A 23,615-nucleotide genomic window follows, 5' to 3' on the forward strand; every position below is an offset into this window, starting at 1 on the left:
TTTAAAAATCTAATTTAAAATTGTAATCACATTTATCAAAATTTTTACTAAGATTATCTTAAATTCTTTTAATATATTTATACTCATTTATTAAAAAAATGAAAAACTAATTTTCTTTAAACATGTTCTATTATCTTTTAAGTAAAAAATAAAATAAGTTTGAAAGTCAATAAAAAAAAATTAAATACCACTTTCAACATATTTTAGATAAAATTTGATATAACATATTTTATTTGAAATTTAATTTCTAAAGATTCACTAAAAAATAAAAAATTGTGTAGACAATTTTCTTGTTGTTAGTCAAAATATTTTTCATTAGTTTATCTAGATAAGAAAAATTATTAATATAATATTAGAAATTCATATATTAGTTATTTTCTCAATAAATTTATCTTTTAAAAAAAATTAAAATAAAAACATTAAAACTTAAAAAGCTAAAAGGATATATATATATATAATTAAGAGTGAAGTGATAGTTGATTTAAAAATTTTTAAAAATATGGTTAATGTGGAAAATATAGAAAATAATTAAAAATAAGAGAAAAATATAAATAAAAGGGTAATGTAAATTTAAAATAAAAAATGAAAGTTAAACTAAAAGATAAATACAAATAAAAAATATTTGGATGAATTGTAAAGGTAAATATAAAATTAATAGCAATTAATACGGTTGTTAATGATATAATAATGGATCAAATGAAAATGGGAATATAATTATGAGAGATTAGCATTTGGCATAAAGTAGAAATATAGATTGGAAGAAAAGAAAAAAAGAAAAAGAAAACAAAAAAGTAGAAATGGGTAATAGGTAATAGGGAATAGAAAGGGAAAAAAAATACAAAGAAATTAAAATGGGAAAATTATCTTTTGGGGCTAGATGGACCCCCAAATTAACAAAAGGTCCATATAACTCTTCAAATTGAGTTGAAGGATATGAAATAGTAATGGACAAATATACCCTTTAAGAACACATATAAAATATTTTATAAAATTAAGTTAAATAATTTTTTTTCAATAATTTTTTTTCAAAAATACTAAATTAAATAAAAGTAGTTTTCAAAAATATTAAATTAAATTAAAGTATTTAAAAAATATTAAATTAAATATTTTTTTAAATATTAAATTAAATAAATTTATTTTTAAAAAATATTAAATTAAATAAATTTATTTTTAAAAAATATTAAATTACATAAAAGTATTTTTTAAAAATATTAAATTAAATAAAAGTATTTTTCAAAAATATTAATTTTTTTTCTCAAAATCAACAAAGGACATTTTTGGAAATACTGAAGGATGATATCCTTCAACTCAATTTCCATACTTTTATTAGGTCTTGGGCTCAATTTGAAGAGTTACATAGACCTTTTGTTAATTTGGGGGCCCATCTACCCCCAAATCATAATTCTCCCAATTAAAATTTACATTTACACTGTGTTTATGCGAGGGTTAAGGGCATTTTAGGGATTAATGAATAATAATACCATTCAACTCAATTTTTACACTTTATTTTGGTCTTAGGCTTAAATGTGGATGATAAGAGAATATTATATCAATTTTTGGCCCATCTCACCTCAAAGTACAATTCTTCATAAAAAAATGTTATCAATTTCACTTTCATATTCATACAATTCCAAAGTTTCGACATTGAACTAGAAATTTCTATATTCTTACATGTAAAAAAGTAAAAAAATAAAAATAAAAAATCCTTAATTTAGTAAAACGATAAATTAGTTGAATTATTTAATTATCCTATAAATGCATCGAATTTTTTACAAAATTAGTGAACCTAAGTAAATTGTGTCATACTTAAACGAACTTGAACTTCCAATTTCAATCTAATAAAAGATCATAACTTATAATTTTATGAATTATATAATAAACAACAAGAAAGAAAAGATGAAAATGAAAAAACTAAAATTAATAGCTAATAATAATAATAATAATAATAATAAGAAATAATTAAATAGTAATAATAATAATGATGATTTTCATAACAATGAATTAAATAATAATAACGCTAGCAACAATAACAACAATAATAATAATTCTTTATAGAGTTGAATATTCAATACTCCTTATGTTGAATGACAATAGTACATATGTATTAAAGAGTATAATATAATAAAGTTTATTATATATATATTTACATATATTAGGTGATTTAAGTAATACATATTCTTATTTAAATATTCAGGAAATGTTCCAAAGTAAAACACTATGAACCTAGAGAAACTAGGTGCTATTCATGTGTCCCCTTACCATATTACAATGATTTATTACATGTTACTCCTTCACCTTATTATAGTGATTTATTAGATATTACTGCTTCCACGAGGCAATACATAGGGGACGGTAATCAAGTACTCCATTTGGTTATATTACAACGTTAATGAAGATAGACGCAATGTTATCCCTCATCACTTTCCCAACATGTGTGAACGAATCTTGCTCTTTGTAAATGACATCCGCGGTTCGTGTAAGATTGAGAATACGAGTAGGAGAGGCATTGAAACAGCAGTAGGTTTGAGGGATTCCTGGTTAATATCCAGCCATGCATTCTCAATTTGCTTTTGAAATTCACTGTATACTTGTTCCCCAAAGACACCATATTGCTTCATGTAACATTCAACAGCTGAGGCCATATGCCCTCTCTTTTGCTCAAACTGCATGTATAATACAAGAGTTGAGAAAAAAACCAGTGTGTTATATTCTCCCCATTTGAATCATATATTCTTCATACCTTATGTGATTTGATGTCATCCATGAGCCTCACAATGAAATTTGAAGATGACATAATCTTAGGATCGCTAGTCATCTAATTTTATAAGGGAGAATCATTTGATTCTCCATAAGATTTGCTATATCCCAATTCGGTTCCATAAAATCCGAATGTATAGCTGTAAATATATGTAGATATGTTTTCAATATTTGTATTTCAAACCTTTCCTATTTTATAGGATCACATTGTTGTTATTTATTCTATATATATTTGATGTTATCTCCTGCACATGGTAAGGAGGATTTCAATCATTATACATTGTTTCTTAAACATCTTTATGGTATTAGAGCAAAGTTTTTTTTTTTCTTTGATTCTCACCATGGCTGATTTGGCTTCTTCATCTTCTTTTCTTCCGCTTAACACAATGGCGCATATGCTCACCATTAAACTGACTTCCTCAAATTACTTATTGTGGAAAAATCAGTTTGTTCCACTATTAGCCAGTCAAGATTTGTTTGGCTATTTGGATGGTAGCATCAAGGCTCCCTTGTGTTGTCGGTCAACATCTCTCAATTGAAGGAAAATTGTTCTCCGATCCTACTATGTTTCGTTCACTTGTAGGTGCTCTTCAATACTTGACCATCACCAGGTTGGATCTCTCCTTCAGTGTGAATTCTATTTGCCAATTCATGCATGCTCCCACCGAGGACCACTTTCGTGCTCTCAAGCGCATTTTGCGCTATGTCAAAGGCAGTCCTCATCATGGACTTCAACTACATCAACAATCCACTCATGATATTCTTGCTTACTTTGATGCAGACTGGGCAGGCTATCCTGATACACGTCGTTCCATTACTGGCTACGCTATTTTTTTTTTGTACCAACTTGGTTTCTTAGTCCTCTAAGAAACAAAGCACTGTCTCTCGATCAAGTGCCGAAGCAGAATATCGCTCTTTAGCTATTGCCACTGTTGATATTGCCTGGATTGCTCAACTACTTCGGGACCTCCATGTCACACTCTCAACAACACCTAAAATTCTTTGTGAAAATCAAAGTGCAATTTTTATGGCAGTTAATCCAGTTACTTGCCCTAGCTCAAAACATATTGCGATCGACTACCACTTTCTTCGTGAACTTGTTGCTAATGGCACTTTGAAAGTTGATTTTATCCCTTCACATCTCCAGCTTGATGATTCATTGACCAAAGGCGTCACCAAGCCTCAGTTCTTTCTCTTCCGAAGCAAGCTCAGCGTTATCCCTTCTCCCACGCTCACCTTGCAGGGGGGTGATAAGGGAGAATCATTTGATTCTCCATAAGATTTGCTATATCCCAATACGGTTCCATAAAATCCGAATGTATAGCTGTAAATATATGTAGATATGTTTTCAATATTTGTATTTCAAACCTTTCCTATTTTATAGGATCACATTGTTGTTATTTATTCTATATATTTTTGATGTTATCTCCTGCACACGGTAAGGAGGATTTCAGTCATTATACATTGTTTCTTAAACATCTTTACAATCAAAGGCCTCCTTTGTTGCTATTTCTCCCATTCCCACCAAGGACGTGGTTGCAAGCATGCAATATCCAGAGCTTACTAGTGCAACACACATGTACTCTTCAAATGTTGGTACGTGTTCTTCATGTAACCATTTAGCCTCAACAAAGTAAGCTCGAACTTGATTCTTCATCTAAAGAACATTCATCCAAATTATATCTATGTATATACGAGACCATATAAAATATCATCAATGAAAAAGGTGGGGATCCAGAGTAAAAGATGTCCTACTACTTCTTTGGCATAGTGAACCCGATATTGGTTTCCTTCTTTCTGCATCTCTTCCCGGATTTCTTTGTACACATCTAAGAGTACCACATAGCAGAGTTTCATGTATTCTGGAAGCTGATCTATGCTGTTAATATCCCACCTGAAAATAAAATAATGACCCTTGATTTAGGTATATATAAATACATCTATTATACACAATCAAGGTTGGTAATGTGCAAGGAGCAAACCTCTCAATGGCTTCTATATATGAAGAGCTTGAGTTCTTCAGGTGTGCCATATGCATCATGGATATTATCTAGAAGGGATGTCATGGCAATTACTTTGGTTAGAATTCGTCTACCCCGTAAGTATTGAGGCTCAAAATACACCCCAAGTATCCAAAAGTAGCATTCAACCAATCTGCCTCGAGCAAAAGGTAACTTTGTAGCAAAGTCTAATTCTTTCCACCACCTAAAAGACATTAATATGATCAGCATACAGGAAAGTGATAAGAATGGCCAAGTACATGTGGGGTGATCTAAAAACCAACCTTGCAAGATTGCTTAGCTCTTCCTGGTGCAGTGACTGCACTACATTGAAATCTAATTTTGCTAGCTCTAGTAAAGTTTTATCATGGAAAGCTTCATCTTGATAGACAGATATATACCATCTTGCCTCTAGCCTCTCTAAACCTTTTCTAATGGGCCGGTTCAGGGCATGAGCAACTTGTTCTGCAAGATGATATCCTAAACTTTCTACCATGGCCTTGAGGTGAGTGGTGGTGAAAGCAAGTGCTTTTACAAGTATGTCCTCTCCATGAACCTCAGATGTGCAGCTTCATACAAGCCTAGCATGCCTCTTACATCGCTGATCAAAGCTTCCTTGAATCTACCTCGTTCATCCGTAAACTTGTTGAATATACCTACACAAACATCACCACTTGAACATAAGATTTAAATGATAAAGAGGTTGAACATAACATTTTTTTTCTTAGTCTCTTACCACATGAAATACTGTACCCTTGTTGCCTTAGTAGTCGAAATCCAAGAGCAATATTGTAGAGATCACCATCCATATCATCGCAGTCATGAAAACAATTACAAATATGTTGTAATGCTTCTTCTATCTCTTGCTCAAAGTGGTATGCCACCCCAAGACGTTGCACTGCATCAATGAAGTTTAGCAATTGGGAAGGGTTAGCAACAACAGTAGCCGTTAATTTCCCTTTCACTTCCTTTTTCAGATCCTCAATCTGCTCCTCTTTGCAGGCACGTGTAACTTGGACCAACAAATTTTATTATCCAACACATTAAGAAAAATCTGAGCTAGAGAAGATGCGGCGACTTGAGTAGACATGTTAATTGCTTGGAACAATGATAGGACAGTACTATACCTTGAATGATGAATTGGTAAATATGAGAGAAATAGCTTGGCAAGCTCCATATTATTTATAGGGCAGCACTAGCATTCATTGGTTGTATTTAGTTGAAAAGTATGTGGAATTTAGTTTGGTTTTGGGGCCCATGATATGAAAGGGTTGTGCACGGAACAGACTGATGGCAAGAAAATATTGGCCTTCTAGATGAAAATTAAGTGTTTCTTTTTCATCCAATAGTGTCATGGAAGCACATGTTTTGATTTTTATTTTTGTTTTAAAGGAAACTGTTATAATGTAGTTTATACAACTCGGCTAATAATTAATAATAGCAAAAAAAATTAAAAGGTTACTATTTTTAAAGCTATAAAAATTGTAAGAAAAAAGACAAAGTTATATTTTTTCAATATATTATTCATTATCTTTTTTATTTATTTTAATATTTTGTATTTAAGAAAAAAGCCAATATCTTTTTATTAATTTTCATTATTTTAATCATAATTTATAGTATCTTTAACTTAATTAACTTTCTTTTTGTTTTAATAAAAAGATTTGATTTTATAATTTCATCCAATCACTTCTCTTACAGTCTTAGAATTCAATTAAGACTCTATTAGTTATTTTTAAATAAAAGTAAAATAAAATTTTAAATAGATTTAAATTAAAAATAGAAATAAAAGTTTAAAATATATTTAAAATTGAAAATAAATAAAAACCAAAATTTTTAAAAGTTATATTTCTCTTAATAAAACTTCTAGCCTATTTATCTATTTTTTTTCTTTTAATATTTTTTTATTTAAGAGAAAACTATTAATTTTTACTTTTAAAATTTAATTTATTTAGTACTATTTTTAGCACAACTTTCTTTCTTTCTTTTTCTTTTAAATAAAATTGATTTTGAAATTTTAGGAGTCGCCTTATCTTATAGTATTAGGATTCAACTAAAACTCTATTGACTATTATAATTCAACTAAACCATCATTAATTATTTTGAAATAAAAATAAAATTAAGGTAAGAAGATATTTAAATTTAAAAAAAAAAAAAGCAATAAGACCAAGTTTTTTTAAAATAAAATTTGTAACTCTTTTATCTTTTTTTTGTTGAAATATTTTTCATTTAAAATAAAATAATTATCTATATATCTTTATTTTATTTTATTTTATTTTTAATAAAAATTTTAATTTTATTACTTCAAGTAATCATTAGAATTCAACTCAAACTCCATCGACTATTTTGAAAAAAAATAAAAAATTAATTCTTAAGATTTTTTTAACTTTTTGTTGAATATTAAAAATAATTTTTTTGCACAATCTCAACAAGGTTTTCACCCTATTAATATTTAATACTTAACAAAAATAAAATGATAAGAAACAAATAATTTAATATTTAATTCTATTAAGTTAAATTAATTTTGATTTAGATTTAAATAAAAAAACATAAAGCTTTCTTATGATAATTCTTTTGATATGTCTATTTTCGACAACATAAAGTTGTAAATGAAATTATTAATACTTTTAAATAAAAAATAATTATACCTATTTTGTTGAATATTAAAAATAATTTTTTTGCACAATCTCAACAAGGTTTTCACCCTATTAATATTTAATACTTAACAAAAATAAAATGATAAGAAACAAATAATTTAATATTTAATTCTATTAAGTTAAATTAATTTTGATTTAGATTTAAATAAAAAAACATAAAGCTTTCTTATGATAATTCTTTTGATATGTCTATTTTCGACAACATAAAGTTGTAAATGAAATTATTAATACTTTTAAATAAAAAATAATTATACCTATATTATCATTTCTTTAATTTACATCTTTGAATACTTCCAAATTACTTGGAATGATATTTTAATATTAAATGTATTTTCAAGATTTATGAATTATTATCAAACATCACAAATATTATATATATATATATATATATATATATATATATATATATATAATTCTTCCTAAGTCCATCCTGGATGGCTTTGAGCTATTCAACAGTTCTTTTGATATCCCCAAAGAACTTTAAGCTTTTCCCCCTTTACTATTCTTTTTCAGCAAATTTGGCCTTGTTAATGTATTATTATTTTGTTTTAATGTTTTGTAAAATATAACCATCAATACTTCAATATCTTAATCCTTGCTTGAAAAATAATGAATTGATTGAATTGACTCTCTATAATTTTTTTATTTTTTATTTTTAACATAAAGCTTAACTCTGCATATATAATGAACTTGAACTTCAAATTGCAACCTAATATAATATCATAACTTTTATTTTTATAAGGTATATAATAAAATTTTAACATGTTTGATATAATAATAATAATAATAATAATAATTAGCTTTTAATAATATTAAAATTCATTTGATAATGATTTTATGAAGTATTTTCAATTTTTTAACATTTTAAAATTTGTATCATTTAAGTGTTAAAAATATTAGAAATGTTTTCTAAAATGAATGTTAAACACTCTTAGACATGAATTCTTATAACTCAGGTATGTACTCTATGTACAAGGCCAATTAAGGACATTTTTGCCTATTAAAATCAATATATATATATATATATATATATGAAAGAATAGATAAATCAAAATAAATAATGTCTATATTCATAATAAGGTGGGTCCATAATTCTTATGATTTTTTTAGGACTTTAACTTAGGTAGCGCAAAATAGTCTAATTTGTACCAACTTGAAAATATTGAATAAGTTAGGAATGGAATTATGTTAAAGAATACCAACTTGAAAATATCATAGCTCATATAGGTTGAAGGTATGAAACTTGAAAGATGACATTTTTTTTAATTATATTATTATTATTTTATTTAAAATATATAGAAAAAAAAATATAAAATAATAATAATTTAAAACTCTAACACGCCTCTGTTTTTATTTTTAATTATATTCCACAAATAAGTTTATCCTTTTATTTAATTGTCAGAGTATCTATGAATTATAATAAAAAATATTTTATTATAGACTTTTTGTTTGATAACAATAGAAATCGGTGCGAGAACCATAAGAAGGTTGTCAAGAGGTGGGTTTGGTAAAAGTTTGATATATTGATACGTAGATTTCATATGCTTAACCTAATAATCCATCTACTTTGCCTCTTTAATTTCTTTTAATATTTATATTTAACACTACATGGGTGTTTAGTAAGCCAACTTAATAACATTCTAAAGTGATTTAATAATTTAATTCAAGTTATTAAGTAAATTAAGTAGGTTTAGTAAAATAATTTAATGGTATGACATAAAAGAAAAAAAACAACTTTAAGTAACATGTAAAAATAATTAATTTATTTTTAAGTTTATATCTTCATTTTATCTTTTTATCTATATTTGTCATAATTATCTCCATAATCTCATTTGTTACTACACAACCTCTACTTTTATTCAACTTCTTTTGTGCTAGTTATAATTTATGAGGATAAATATGACAATTTGATGACTTAGAATAATTTATAAGTTAATTTTATTAAACAATCTTAATACTTAAAATAATAATTCAATAATAAGTTTTAAGTTAACAACTTAAATTCAATAATCAAGTGTTTCCAATTACAAAATACCATTTTCCAGATTCAATTTGCAATGTAGTCATTATCAATCTAGTAGGTTTCATTTCCACATCATATTTACCTAAAATATCAATTGAATGTATTTGAACTCGTTTAGGGATTGAATGACTGATAATAGACATTCCAACCAATATCAATCCGTAGGTGTATAATTCAAAAAATGCGCAAGGGTGATTGGGAAAATGGGCGTAAGACTCTTGAATGAATGTGTAGATGCCGATGCAACTCTTCCACAAAAAAACGTGTTTAGTTGAATTTCTTCCACAATTCTTTTTCAATTTGGAAAAATCTTATACAAAATTTTCTTTAATTCCTATTCATGAAAATGATTGTACATGCAAAACTTCTATTGCAAATATATTAATGAAGGAATATAAAAATAAAACAAACCACAAAATAAAGGTACACGAGATTTTAAGATGATTTGACCACTATTACAAGGAAGAAGAGCTTCATTGATGGTATTTCACCATCAACATTGGCTTATATTGACCATGTGGGTTAGCATTATTGATCGAGGTGTCAATATAAATATAAGATATGTCGACAACATCCTATTATTACCATAGACATATGTTGATGTTCCAAAGTTGTCAATATAGGGTAACGTTGATGTTTCATTATCAATGTATGCTTCTTGTTACTATCAATATATTTATATGTTGACCCAATGTTATAAATCAATATAAAATTATATTGATTACTATTTTCTCATCAAGGAAAGTCTTATTGATATCTTTTGTTTCCAACATTGTTAGCATCAAGAAATAATTTAGCTAAAATAATTAATCCATATTGCGGAATTCAATTTCTAAAAATTCCATCACTTAAATAGGAGTGGTGAAAATTTTATCTCTCCACCTTTGACCAATTTTTTCTAAAATTTGTTCAATCAAACGTCAATACAAGGGTTTGTATATGATAAATTTCCATTTAGCCTTGTGACATTATGTAGACCCCAAAATTTGTCTCATTTTTATTTTACATTGATTTTGAGCCCAATTTTGTCCATAGATTTTAAATCTCAATTACATGTGTTTTTTTACCCACTCACCATTTATTTCTTAGTTTTTATTATTTTGTATATTGTTTTATTTTATTATTATTATTATTAATATATTTTACTTTTTCTTTTATGTTATTTATTATTACTATTATTATTATTATTATTATTATTATTATATCTATTTTATTTTTATTTTAAATCTCATGCAAATATTATTTTAAAAATTTTAAGATTTTTTAGTTTACTTTAAGGTAATTACAAATGGGATCTATGTTAGTGTATTAATATAAAATACCCCTTAATAATGTTGAACAGGTTTACGATTGTATTGGCTTTTGCAATGTTCTATTCTCAAGTGCATTGTTTTTGATTGACCAACCTTCCCTAGTTGTTCGATCAATGTAATATGTAGAATTCCTTCTTAAGCAGCCTTCCTTAGACAACCAATTGATGTTGACCAACTCCAAGGGCTATTTGATATACTTGTATATATTACCATAACTGAAATAAATCAACCAAGGAATCCTTTCAAGTTTTTCTATTATTCTTTAATCATTCTTCAATTACATTGTTTTATAAATTTTTTCATGGTATCAAAGCAGAAAGATATGAAGCCAAAAATATCAATCCAAGCTTTCCATCAATATCCAAGCCTTGTTTGTATCAAGTTGTCAAACTTTAATTACATCCTTTGGAAATCACATATTAAACCTCTAATAAGGAGTCTAGGTATAGAACACCACATAGAAGATGCAGAGAAGCCAAATCAACAAATCGAAGAAGAAGATGGTAGGTAAACTATCAGTCCCTGTCAATTAAGATCAATAATGATGCGACGGGCACTCAGTTGAAGAACAACTTCGGCCTAAAACAAAAGAGAAATAAGGTTCTCTAAAGGATAGTCACTATCAATTAAGAAAAGGTTTGTTGTTAAAACATGACGAATACCTTCACAAGTTCAAGTTTATTTGTGATAACATTTGTTATAAATTAGTTTGTTCTTGAAACTGATAAACTCTTCCAACTAACTAAAGCCCTTAGACCTAAATATTATAATTTGAAAAACTACTATGCTTTCCAAGCCTCCATACCCTACTTTAAACCAATTTATCTCATCCTTACAAAACCGTAAACAAATGATTGTTACAGCAAAGGAAGAAGAGAAAATTGAACCACACCATAATCAGGTCTTTCTTAGTCAAAGAGCTCATGGAAGGAATGAACGAGGAGATATCAAAATTCTTAGGTGGGTGTTCTTTTATTTTTCAAGTGGGATATCAGAAGCATCAATCAACTGCCAGAATACATGGAAGTGATCTATCAGGCACTCTTAGATGTCTACAAAGAAATTGAGGAAGAGATAGACAAAGAAGGAAAAGCATATTGCTTCTACTATGTAAAAGAAGTGGTAAGAGCCCTTTTTATTTGATGGTGTTCTGCAGTGGGTTAGACATTTGACTAAATAGGTCAACTTAAACATAAGCCCAAGCATAACCTAATTATTAAACATGTAATACATCATATGACTTGTTTAACTCCTCTAATAATCAAGTGTTAATATCTCAATCTAATATGCTTAACTCAATTTGACTTATTTATCAAAATCAAATTTTAAATAAGTCAAATATAGGTTAAATAGATTAAAGTTATAATAAGACTAATCAACATAATTATTAAAAAATTCAATTAAGGTCAAATTTGTGTTATGCAAATTGATAAAAAAAACAACATATTTATTCAATAGATTACATTGGTCAATACAAATTTAACTCAAACACACTTATACTCAATCCAATCTCTTGACAAAATGTGTTGGGCTCGAGTTATATAGGTGAATCATATCAAATTAAAAATTAAAGCATATGTACAAGTATGTAACATTGATGAATGTTTGTCGGTTGAAAATTCAGGTTGGCTCTTTGACAAAGTACAATGGTTCCATAGAGGAATACATGCAAGTTGCACGAGTAAGCTCATCTCTTCCCTTAGCCACAACCCTCTCTTTTATTAGAATAGGAGAAATGATAACAAAAGAGGTCTTTGATTGGGTTTACAATAACCCTTTTACGGTAGCTTCATGTTTAATTGCCAGGCTCATAAACGATAAGACTACACATAAGGTACATGTGTAGAATATATTACATATAAGTTCATTCATGATAATTCATATGGTAGTTTTTTCCTCATCTTTTGCATTACTATATATATGTGTGCAGTTTGAACAAGAGAGAGGGCATGTTGCCTCAACCATTGAATGTTATGTCAAGCAATATAGTGTCTCAAAGCAACAGGATTATGACAAGTTTAACAAGCAAATTGCGAATGCATGGAAGGAAATTAACCAAGGGTTCCTCATACCTACTTCCATGTCGATCCCGATCCTTATCGGAGTTCTCAATCATACACGAGACACTCATGTTGGGAAAGTGATGAAAGATAATATTGCATCCTTGCTCATTGACCCTGTGCCAGTATAAGCAAATGAAAGCTAATTCCAGCTTCTTCCATATTGTCAAAAATGGAAAGGGAATAATATGTATCGATGTCATAGTTTTAGGAGTGTTCTACTTTGAATAAAATGCTTTCTTTGTTGAGAACAAGGACAAACAGTTTGAATAAAAGTGGGTTAATAAGGCCCCATTCTCTATTAAGGATTTTCGATTTTTTTTTGGTGAAATATCATTGATATATCAAATATCGGTGGTGTCCGATAGGATATTGGGCACTAATTATCGATTGGTGGGAATTTCGACAAAATTTCAGTAATATCATCGAAATATTGGCAATATATCTGTTTGGAATTGAAAAAATTGAGTGTGGAGAGACACGCGGAGCAATGGAGGAAGACTATAAAAAAATCGCCAACTTTTTCAAAATATCGACAATAAATCGATGATTTTTTGGGTGATTTTTTAAATTTCCTCTTATTTCATTTAACGGTCATATTTGAATTTTTGATGATCCGATGGCCCAGATTTTACTCGTGTTTTTTATAAAGGCATCCAACAGTCAAATTTGTTATCCAATGGTGGAAAATCAATCATGACTTGATCCAACGGCTAAGAAATGTTTCTAACGGTTATATGAAGATCCAATGGCCAAATTTGAACCAAATTTTGATCCAACGATTAAAATTAATTTATAACGGCTATTTGACCATCCAACAGCTAGTTTGACCAAAAAAATCCTATAAATACCCACAATTCATTCCATTTCATACATAAAATTTTGATCTTGTTCTATTGCTCCAAATTTTTATTTTATTTTTATCTCTAACAAAAATTTTAAATCTTGAAAATTTGGTGATAAAGAGGATTAACTCAAAGTCAAGACTAATTAAGGTATGTTTCACCTTTCTTAAAATTTATTTTTATTATGCATAATTCAATTTTATTTGTTATATATAGTTTAATTGGTATTATCTAATTTTAAAATTTGTCATATTAACATTAAATTTCATGTGAAAATTGATTTGACATATATGCATATTTAGTTTCATTTCTTTTATAATTTTAAATGTAAATTTAATTCATATGGAAATTTGATTGTAATGTTTATCTATTTCACGTCGCATCACATATATGCATAATTTCAATTTTATTAGTAATGATTCTTATCAATTTAATTAATAATATTAATATCAAATTAACTTAGATGTTTATCTTTAATAATTTTGTACTTAACTCATATGGAAATTTAATTATAATGCAAATCCTTTTGATATCACAACACATATATGATAATGTTTGTCTTTTTAATTATCAATTTCATATATGCATAATTCAATTTTAATATCAATTTTTATTAGTAATGCTTCTTATCAATTTCATTAATAATATTAATATTAAATTAGCTTAGATGTTTATCTTTAATAATTTTAAACTTAACTCATATGGAAATTTAATTATAATGCAAATCCTTTTGATATCACATCACATATATGATAATGTTTGTCTTTTTAATTATCAATTTCATATATGCACAATTCAATTTTAATATCAATTTTTATTAGTAATGCTTCTTATCAATTTCAGTAATAATATTAATATTAAATTAGCTTAGATGTTTATCTTTAATAATTTTAAACTTAACTCATATGGAAATTTAATTATAATGCAAATCCTTTTGATATCACATCGCATATATGATAATGCTTGTCTTTTTAATTATCAATTTCATATATGCATAATTCAATTTTAATATCAATTTTTATTAGTAATACTTTTTATCATTTTCATTAATATTAATATTAAATTTCTTAGCTGTTTTATCTTTAATAATTTTAAATTTGATATTAGTTTTGTATGAGAATTTAAAATACATGTTTAGAAAATGGCTAGTGGAAGTGGAAGTGGAAGCGGTATCATGGGTCGAGATCCTTGTTGGAAATATTGTACACCTATGGAAGGGAACAAAAATGGAACAGTATGCAATTATTGTAGGTTGACAATAAAGAGTGGTAAGATTACTCATTTTAAAATTTCACCTATCCCATACAAACCTCATTCAAATACAAAAAAGTGTCCTAACGTGCCTTTAGAAGTGAAACAAGAAATAAGATGACTTCTAAAGGAAAAAAGAAGAAGGCAAAAACGAAGAAAACTATAGATATAGAAGAGATCTGAGCTTAATTGTGAGACACAATGGGAGGAATACATAGACATGTAATTGATGAGGAGGATGAGGAAAACCTTGATGATGATGATGATGAAGGCGATGATGATGTGTATATATATTTGATTGACATGCACCTTGATGAGCAGCATGCTTATAGAACGGCGGTTTGAGCATCAAAAGCTATTGAATGGATTCAACAACAAGAAGAACATTTTGTAAGAGACAAAAGAGAAACAAGTATAGGCAAAATGGAAGACCGACTTATCAATTTGAATTATTAATGTTTCTTATCAACTTTATCAATAATATTAAATTAACATACATGTTTAATTTTAATAATTTTAATAGGTAAGTCTTCACATCCAACTAATCCAACAAGGCATATGCGAAGATTGCAAAGTGTTTGATATTCGGATCCATCACCGCCTAGTGTACCCTCTTTGTACAAATCTTTAGCAGTAAGACAGAAAAATGTGAAAAATCTTTTCAAAGGTGGTGCCATCAAGGAAACCATGGGACGTTTGATCAGTAAGTTCTTCATATATGAGAGTGTTGCGCCCAATAAAGCAGACTCTCACCACTTCAAGAACATGATTGTTGGTGCACAACAAGTAGGTAATTACTATAATTTTCAAAGTTGTATTCATTTTAACAATATCATTATTATTTATAAAGTATGATTGCCAAAAATGTTCTTATATGCTTTAATTATATATGGATGGTAGGTATGACTATAGAACCACCGTCTCCTTATGAAATCAAACACAAGTACTTGGATATGGAGTACAAAAACATGGAAGCTTATGTTAATATTCAAAGAGAAAAACAGAAGACTTATGAATGCACGATTATGTGTGACAGATGGACTGGGCCCATGAAATTAAGCATAATTAATTTATGGTATATTCAAAAGGTAGCACAATCTTCATCAAATTTGTTGATGCATCAAATTATATAAAAGACAACAAATACATATATGGTTTGTTGAAGGATGTGATCAAGGAAGTTGGCTAACAAAATGTGGTACAAATAGTTATGGATAAAGGGTCGACATTTATGAAGGCGGAGAAGCTGTTAATGAAGAAATGCAATTTATATTGGACTTCGTGTGCAACACATTGCATTGACTTAATGTTCAAAGACATCGGTAAAAGGCTGAGTGTTGCACATGTAATTACAAAGGCTCAAAAGATAACCAACTTCATCTATAACCATAGTTGGTTGCTTGCGTAGATGTGGAAGATGTGTGATGGAGACATGGTTCGCCCTGGAACAACAAGATTTGCAACCAATTATATATCCCTTGAGATTCTTTTGAAAAAGAAGGCAGACTTGAAGAAAGTGTTTATCAGTGATGAATGGGCACAACACAAGTTAAGTCACACATTAATCAGCAAAGAAGTTAAAAAACTTATGTTTGACCATACGTATTGGGAGAGAATGGGAAAACTAGTGTCAATCTATGAGGCGCTATACATGATTCTTCGCATTCTCCATTCAGAAGTTGTTCCTACAATGCCATTTGTGTACAAATTTATTCGAGTTATGAAATAGAACCTCATTCGGCTTAATGCTAGAGAATGGGTGTTAGAAATAATCGCAGATTGTTAGGATAGAACTCTTAAACATCATCTTTATGCAATAAGTGACTAAGTATTATCCATCTTCAAAAGTTATTGCTATTTAATATATTTCTTTCATAACATTCTTATTCTACATTTCTACTTTACTATTGTAACATTCTTTCTTAATCCAAGGTTTCAATATAAACGTGGAGTTGGTACTGATCCTGATCTACTTCAAGTTGTTCATGAAGTCTTTACGAAATTAGATCCTACAATAGAAGGTCTTAGTCAATTTGGAAATGAGGGAAATTATTAGACTTATAATATTAATTAAATAATTGAATTTCATTTACTTTATTTTTTACTTTCAATTATTTAATATGTAGCTTATACTATTCTGAGATGTAAAAAAAGAGGATTCGATGATCGAGCAGCGATTGCTTCGAGGTCAGAAATGGTTCTCGGTGAGTATTATTTGTGAATTAAAATACATTTCATGAGCATATTATTATAAATTTCTAATATAAGTATTGATATCATTTATTTGGATGTAGCTGAATAGTGGTTCATGTATGGAAACTAGACTCCTACATTAAGAAAGTTGGCCATCAAGGTTTTATCGCAAACAACATCATTTTCAGCTTGTGAGAGAAATTGAAGCACATTTGCTTTAATTCATACAAAGCAAAGAAATTAGCTATCTTACCCAAGGCTCCAACAATTAGTTTTATGTTATTAGAACATGAAACTAAAAATATGTGATATGGAAGAAGAGAATGACAAAGTTACGAAGAAAGATTACCTCGATTTACTTGACATTTCAACTGAGATTGGTGAAGAAGAAGATAACCAATTGTTTCAATGGGTTAGAACTCTTCATTTAGATGATGAAGATGGAAATCCCGACCCACAAATTGTTGCATATGTCCGAGAAGCAGGTGTTGATGTTGAACGAGTGTTATATGAAGAAGTTCATATTAATACTTTCAACCAAGACATGAGAGATTCATTTCAATAAGGAACTTCTTAGTTGGCAATCACTTCTCGCCCTTCTTTTGACTCCACGAGTGTTGAACATAGTAGCAGACCTAGTGTTGCTGGTACTTTCGCTTCCGGTTATGATGGTTCAAGAGAAGAGGGCACCAATGATGGTAGCGACCTTGGAAATGATGGTTCAAGAGGAGAGGGGATGTTAGACAACAACAATAAAGTGGACAACCATTGACATTTTCTTATGAAGATGATTTAACACATTATACTCAAAATGAAGACCACGACTCTAGAACAGTTGGTCCGGGTGTTGAAGCCATTAGAAAGCCATATAAAGGAAGATAACGAAGAATGACGCCATACAACGAGGACTCATCGTCGACCAGTTTTGAGTCAATGAGTATAGAGACTCAATTCAATGACTCGTCAAATGAAGACAACATTTATGCTCTTATGCAATGAGTTATGGTCAACCTCTTCCAAATATTTCAAGTTCCACTAATGAAGAGTAGGGAAGGTATAACTATCCTCCTTCCACACAAATGTCGTACTACTTTCCATATCAGATGCAACAACAAGGATTTCAAACGAGCACATGGAAAAATTCTAGATTTCCATCCATAGAGAGGTTATGGGTAGGACTCAAGAAATTTATGCATGGCATGTTTGTACTTACAATCAATACTATCGAAACTCCATGTCTTGGTATGAATATTGTCTTCAACAATATGGGCTCCCTTCATGTAAAAGTATGATGGAACCACATCGATCTTCATTCTGGTATTAAAGACTATTACAATGTCATATGTATTATGTTTATGTATAAATTGTTTTCATTTCAAATATTTCTCAACTCAATTCTAACTTTCTAAGTGTACAATTCCAAAATTCATATTTTCTATTCTTAAAATATAAGTATCGAATCTACCAATATATCTTTGTTTATAGATATTTTTCTCTTTGTTCGTATTTATGTCAATTATACTTACAGAATAACTTTAACATGTGTATTCTTTCTTATTTTTATCATTTTTTGGAGTTTTTCAAGCATTTCCATCAATTTTGAATAATTTTCGTCTCACCGATATTTGTGTAAAAATATTCACTGATATTTCTGATATATCCATAAAATCCAAGTACCGATATATCCGTGTTTATCAATATTTCAAACATTGTTCTTTATAACTGTTCCATCCAAAGAAAGACAATCATGTAAATATAAAGGCGAAAACTTATAAAACTCGTAAACCAAGCATAACTGCTTCCCAACATACGCCATGACAAACAAAAGCCACAAACATATTTTAGGATTAAACTTTTAACCGATAATCAATCATTTAAGCAACTTATCTCAATTAAAGAAGGGTATTCGATGATTACATTTTAGTTCCTTAGGATTCTAAAATTATACTAACACTCCCTTCATTGACCATTATGTAACTTCACCATCAATCAAGTGTTGACTAACCTTAAACTTTGATTGTTAGTTCATTATTGCATCATTGTTAAAGAATCGAAGAAAATGCCTGAAATATCTTTTATCTATATTGGTACATCTTCCTCATTATCTAATTATTTTTAACTAATTTTTTCTTAATATAAAGATTCAATTAATTCTAATTAAACTTTCTACAAACTATCTACTCCTAATTATCATCAAACTATTACCAATTAAATTTAATAATTTTTTTTAAATTTCATTAATCCTAATTTAAGATTTTTATATATAATTAATTTAATTATATATATTAATCATAATTAATCTCAAAATATAATTCATTAGAATAATTAAATAATTTTAGATAGTGAAAATTAAGATATTAAATAAAAATGAAGAATAATTAAATAATTAATCTTTTTTTTTTTTTTTGTCAGTTTTTCATAATCTTCTTCATTTATTTCCTAAATGAAACTCTAAAATTCTAGATTGAACTATAAAGGGACAACAAAAATCAAATACTAAAATGGATATCAAGACAGTGATCTTGAAGAAAACATGTATAGGATACAACCAAATGGTCAAATTCATAGTAAATGGCTAAAAGCACCTTGTGTGTAAGTTGCATGAATCCATTTATGGATTAAAGTAAGCTCTCACCTAGGGAATAAACATTTTGATCATGCTATCAAGATTTTTTATTTTGATGCCAAGCATTTAATGCTAACGGCTAGTCAACCGGTCGACCCTTAGCTCGACCGGACGAACCTCCAAACGGCTAATTTGGTTTTTCTCTTCTATAAAAAGGCTCCAAACTTCATTGTTTTAAGAGCTTAACCTTCCCAAATCATTCTTGAACATATTTGAGCCTTGGAAGAGTGTTTTTGAGTGCACCATTGTTTCATAACTTGCATATCTTTAGTGCACCATTCAATCCTAGTTTTTCTTGTATCTTTGAGCTTAATGTTCTATTACTAGGATTTTGTGAGATCAATCTTTGTATATCTTTGAGAGGAATTTTTTCAAGTGAGGGGTATCACTTGAGAGGTTGTTCAAGAGTGGGATAACTCTTGAGAAGTGTAAAGGGTGCCTAGAGCCAAAAGTCTAAGAGGGCGAATTAGAACCATAATCCAATTGTAAAGAGATTGGAAGCTTGGTTGAAGCTTCAAGATAGTGGAACCCTCACTCGGTTAGGAGGTTGAGGAGAGTGGACATAGGCAAAGAAGTGCCGAACCACTATAAACTCTCGTGTTTAAACTCTCTCTTCCCTAACTCTTTTAAATTATATGCAATTGTCTTTATTTTGTTTATTATATACTTGCATATAATTGTCTCTTATTTTTGCATAGTTTAAATTTGTGAAAAAGAGACCATCACCCTATTTACCCCCCTCTCCCCCCTCTAGGGTGATTACCATAGTTTGGATTAGCCTCAAATTCCTAACAATATCAATTTGTATAACCCATTTAATAAATAAATTATTTTTTTTATCAACTTGAATGATACTAATTTGATTTAAATTGACCTAATCTAATAATCATATTGATTAACTTGATTATAATTCTAGCTTATTTAATCAATATTTGATTCTTATAAAGCTTGATTTTGGATATACTTTAATTAAAATTCAGTCACAAGCATGTTAGGTTAGGAGATTAATAATATAAACCATATAAAATCTAATTCAATTTGATTATTAAATAACATGTAATTATTAAATAGGTTATATGTTATATGTTTAATAATTAGGTGATATTTGAGTTTACATTTTTAACTCAATTATTATTAGTATTGTATTTGAGTTGACCTATTTATTCGATCTATGATATGACCCAAATATGATCCAGACGAATTGCCAACCCTAGGTTTCTATGCCACTATAAACCAACATCAAATCAAAAAGTAGGGCAGCTACAATTAGAAACCTCGTACTGCTTCTTTTGCATGGTGGAGGCTGTATGCTTTTCCTTCTTTATCCATCTCTTCTTCAATTTCTTTGTAGACATCTAAGAGTGCCTGATATATTACTTTCATCTCCTCTTCAATTACAACCCTAGCATGCCTCTCACATCATTGATCAAAGATTCCTGGAAGCCACATTTTTTATCCTTGAACTTGTTGAATACATCTACATTTATTCACAAAAATATGATATAAAAGCGTTCCAGAAGAAGATTGTGATGATATTATGAAGATTTCATTTTATCTAATAGATGATAGTTCATGCCTTACCATATGATAGATTGAATCCTTGTTGTCTTAGGAGTCGAAATTGAAAAGAAACATTGTATAAATCATAATCTTTATGCTCAAAATCAGAATAGCTATCATACATATGTTTTAATGCTTCTTCTATCTCTCTTTCAAAGTGGTATGCTGATTCGTTCCCAATTGGTGTCTCAGCTGATTCATGTCCAGCTGGTGCTCTTTGATTGAGAGAGTAATCAACAAAATTTATAACCTATATCACCATGCATTAGGATATCTTTAGCTAATATAGCATAGTGGCTCTAGGATCGTTCTCTAGGAAGGGTTTTCAACTCACAACTGATACCAATTCAAAGTTAAATTGGTGCTTTTTCATTTCAAGGTTAGCTTATGAAATAAAACACAAACTTTGGTTAAACGAGGTTTTGTTTCAAGCTAACTAAAAAGAAAGTAATGGAAATTACTTATGAAGAAAAAACATTCCTTGGAGGTTTGGGTTCACAGGGGAGGTTCCTTATGCAAAAACAGAGCTCCGGTCATTGGGTTCATTTCCTCGCATTAGAGAATTAACATATAGTCAATTCTCTAACCGGTGTTGTACAGATGTATCCTTTAAATGGATTTCAGCTCTAACTCTCTCTCACTGATGCAACTTGCAATGACTCGTGCCTCTCACCTAACATTTGCCATTCAAGGTGATCTTTAACTTTGGACTTCCCTTCTCAAGCTCACAAGAGATAACTAATGGATGTCTCCTTGGAGTCCAAAAGCTTACCAAGTGTTGGCAATTCTAGAAAATCCTACCTTCAAGTCACTTCCCAAAAGCTTGCAAGAGGTAAACTAGTGCATCTCCATGGACGGAGATCACTTGCCTTACCAAGTGTTGGCTCAAGTGAATTGAAGGTGTTTAAGTTAACTAAAAACATAGAAATCATTAAAGGATCACACTTTCTCTTCTTTAATGGTTGAAACCACAAAGCTATAAATTCTTGCACTTGGAACCTTTCCCGGCAACCTTAGCTCTAATGAACTAAAAGCCTAGCCACTCATTCTTTGAGGAAACTTCCTTAGAGCTTGTTTGGCTAGTAAGAAAAAGAATGAGAAAACAAAAATATATAGGAAAAACAGAGCAAATGCTCTGTAAAATATATTTCTTGCAAAATTGTACAAAGGATGCGTTCGAGAACAAGCTCCCGACTCCTTTTTCTTAAAGAAAATTAAAAACTATATATAAGAGGTTATTCACCCTTTGTTCTTTACTTAAAGACTAAGGAATCCTATGATAGGTGGGTTACAAGGAGAGTTTGGGGATTTAGACATCAAATATCTAAAGCAAAATATCTCAAAAAGTCAGTTGGAAATATCGGGAAGCTTCAGGAGAAATTTCGTTGCACTGTGCAAAATGGAGACTTGGTCGTCAGTATTATCAAAGTTTGCTTTTTGATTATGGGCGGAAATGGATCCGGCGAATCACGAGTGTCTAACGAGCCAAGCTGTCCGGGGAATCTGAATTGTCGGCTGTAGATGCTCTCCGGGTAAGCGCTATCAGAGGATCCGGACATGTCTGACCGGGGAAGTTGAAACACCCTCCTCTCCTATCCGGCGTCAGGCGCCGGATGTGACACGGAGCGCGCATCGCTATTCGGAGCAACTCCATCCGGATTCCCCAAGAGGACACATGGCGCGCTCCCCTATTCGGACTCCCTTAGGGAGAAGCACACGACACTCGTGAACATCACACCCCAGACGATAGCATATCCTATCCAGATATGTTGTCCGGATCATTGACTAAAGTGAGCAAGCCTTGCTACGTCATTCCGACAGCCTGCCACAACCCACGTTCCGCCGTCCTCCGATGGTGTGTCCGGACGCCCTGTCCGAACATCTTTCCCATGGATTCCAAAGAACTCTCCTCATTCTCGGATTGCTTTGGTGATCAAAAAGCTATCAAAACACCAAAACTTAACACAATTTGATTAGAATTGATTGCAAGGGTCCTTAATATGTTAATTGGGTTAAAAGGTGATAACTACTACTCAAAAGTGTTTAAAAGAGTTAATTACAAGCTATCAAATAGCACTTTTTGAGTAGTAATCACTCCCCCCAACCGACATATTGCTAGTCCCTTAGCAATGAAGGAGAGAAAAATAAAAATAAAAAGTATTATAATTTACAACATCATGCTGATAAAAAAAACAATTTTCATGTGGCATGATGATCTAACTCTCACATGGAACATTAAAGAAATAAAATTCAAACTTCAACAAGAGCTATCAAATAACTTGTCTAATCACAATTCTTAAAGAGAAGGCATTATGCAAATTTAAGCTTTAAAA

General features: G+C 29.6%; 1 pseudogene; it reads right to left on the minus strand.

Annotated features, from left to right (window-relative positions):
• Nucleotides 1-2,373: 2,373 nt before the first annotated feature.
• On the minus strand, nt 2,374-5,934 carry LOC117909831 (annotated as a pseudogene).
• Between the last annotated feature and the right edge of the window lie 17,681 nt (nt 5,935-23,615).

The sequence above is a fragment of the Vitis riparia genome, unplaced genomic scaffold (genome assembly GCF_004353265.1).
Source record: "Vitis riparia cultivar Riparia Gloire de Montpellier isolate 1030 unplaced genomic scaffold, EGFV_Vit.rip_1.0 scaffold401_pilon_pilon, whole genome shotgun sequence".
In the NCBI taxonomy this organism is placed as follows: Eukaryota; Viridiplantae; Streptophyta; class Magnoliopsida; order Vitales; family Vitaceae; genus Vitis; species Vitis riparia.